Here is a 2,892-nt window from a genome sequence, read left to right as displayed (position 1 = left end):
ATGGAGGGTAGGATTTTGAGATGGGACAGGGGTGGAGACCTTGTCCCCCACCCTCGCCCCCGTGCAGGGATGGAGGACAGGATTTGGAGATGGGATGGGAGTGGAGACCTTGTCCCCCGCCATCGCCCCGGTTCCACTGCCATCCCTAGAGCATCTAAGAAGATTATTCACCCCTCTCCATCTGGCATGGGCCCACACCATGGCAGAGCTTTGGATATGATATTCATGGCAATCAAACACACCTTAGGGAGCTTAGATCTAGATATATATCCACCGTTGTCGTTCAAGCTTGGATCGATGAGGGATCTCAGATCCTAGTATTTGAGATCACCAAACACACACACACAAATGCATGGCTTTTTGCTATGATGGAAAATGAGTGTTGATTAGTACCAAATTTTTGTAACACAAGTTTGTCTTTCTGTGTTGAATATTGTACTCCATAAAGTGAACATATAAGTTTTGCCCAAATGCTGCAACATGGGTTAAGTTACTTCACGGCCAATGTCTGATCCCCTTGGTCCACTTGACATTTTTTTAGCAAGATGAATAAGCTCTGGGCCTAACAAACATAAGAGAGAGATATGCATGAGTGGAGCAAAAGACCCAGGCCTCTAAATATCCATTTGGATCCGATTCATATTTTTGATATTTTTATCATTTGGATCTTTTGTATTTGGATCATTTTAGCATTTAGTTTATTTGTAACAGATATTGGATTTATGTATTATATCAAAATCCATATTTTTATTATATTATGATAACTATGATAAGGTTATTATATTAGGTAGTTAAATTGGATTAGAATTTAAAAAAAATCTCATATATTTATAGATTGGAAAATCTCTATAGGTGGGCAATCAAAGGTGAAGTTGATTTGAGATATTAAATTTAGTTATTTTTTTGTTTTCAGTTATTTTTCTTCAATTTCTTAGACATTTCCCATTTTTCCTAGATAATCATAGTAGTAGGGTATAGAATTTTGATGTAAATCAGCCCCTTTGATTTACATCAGAGCATCTATGATTCTTGGCAGTTCGATTCCAACCACCTAGGCCATTTGGATGACAAGGGCCAAACCCTGGGTTTTCACCAACCAGGTTTTGCCTCAATCTAGGTTTTTGGCTTGGCAAACCTAGTTTGCCAAAAACCAACCCTAATGGACCAAAAAAACTGTCAATTTTCTATGCTCATAAATGTAGCAAACAGTTTTTTCTGGCTTGGCAAGTTTGAGGGACAAGACTACACACAATCCTGTCATTTCCTGTAATTTAAAAATTACAACAGTTATGGGGAATTAATTTGAAAATCCGAATATTTATGGTGGCTGCATCCAAACATACACATAGTGAATGTGTTCTGACTGACTGCTATTGTGCTCAGTGATGACCAGTAAACTTTAGAATTCATTTAGAAAGTGACATTAGCCAAGTGATATAGACATGATCATCAGATGACAAACACCAAAAGGAATTTTTACAGAGTCAGAAATAGGGGAAGACTAATTGGCAAGTGGGCTAAGCAAGTAGTCCCTAACAAGGATATGGGCAAGCTGAACCATGCACTCTTTAAGATCCAACAGCCTACAGCATTTGGGCCAAGGTACAACCAAGCATGAGGTAATTAAGTTGTTATAAACCTGAAGGATTCATCATGGGAATGAGCCAATATGCCCTTTATGCTCTGCTTGAACATTTGAATAGAAGCTCTATATTACCAAGGACAAACTAAAAAAAATGTGGATTCATTGGTTTATTTGAATGAGTGGACCATCTCATAGGCATAGTACCAGTAAAATGCCATCTTTAATGTTCTAGCCCTAATAGGCAAGGTTGTTAAATGCGATGAGATGAAGCGAGGCATTGAGCCTGCGCTTCGCCTTTGAGGCGTACGCCTCAGGTACTGAGGCGTACGCCTCTCACAACGTGAGACTCTCAAGTATCCGTGGTATATCTAAAATATCGTAAAAATATGTGGCATTTTTGTAGGGATGTTAATGGATTGAATTTAATGTGTCTTCGACTGCATCAGAAGTTCAGAACGACCTTTGTTTAATGCTCATAATCAGATTTTTTTTTATATTTACCTTAGGCGCATCACTGCAACGCCTCAGTACCTTGAGCGTGTGCTTCGCCTTTGAGGCGTACGCTTCAGGTACTGAGGCGTACACCTCTCACAACACTGCTAATAGGGATGGCAGTGGATCGGGGGAAATAGAACCCTGCCCCACCTCGTCCCGTTTGGACTGGGGATGGAGGACATAAAACAGGGATGGAGGTTAAAATCAAAACCCTTACAGGGATGAAAGCGGGAATGGACTTACGTCTTCCCCGACCCCGCCTTGTCCCTGATCCCCGTTAGTAAAATGCTAAAATACTCTTTAGGGATGGTAGTGGACCGACGAGAAACGGCCTGAATCATTTGGACCGGAGATAGAGGACACAAAATGTGGATGGAGGTTAAAATCAAAACCCGTTTAGGGATGAAGGTGAGGATGAAGGGCAGAATTTTGAGACGGGATGGCGGTGGAGACCTTGTCCCTAAGTCCTACCTTTCAAGAAAGAACCCTGATCAATTGATAGCGGGGTCACATTTTATTCACCATCGCCTTTGTTGTGATCAGTCCCAAGAATTTAGCAGCTCAAAGTACCCAAGTTGAAGGGAAGCAGATCAGGTCATGCTGAAAATGAAGGTTTTTGCTCATGTTGACATCATGGCCATCCGATTTGCATTTTAAAAAGCTCAAAAGTTAACAAAACCACGTGGCATTCATCCAAAATGCAAACAGACGGCCACGATGTCCGCATGAGCAAAAACGCTCATTTTCAGCATGACCTGATCTGCTTCTTGAAGGATGTTGTGAGCTTGATATAAAAGGTGTTACAGCCCGAT

Source organism: Nuphar pumila, chromosome 1 (genome assembly GCF_984573655.1).
Source record: "Nuphar pumila chromosome 1, dmNupPumi1.hap1.1, whole genome shotgun sequence".
NCBI lineage: Eukaryota > Viridiplantae > Streptophyta > Magnoliopsida > Nymphaeales > Nymphaeaceae > Nuphar > Nuphar pumila.
The sequence above is the reverse complement of the archived record's forward strand: the minus strand, read 5'-3'. Positions refer to the sequence as shown.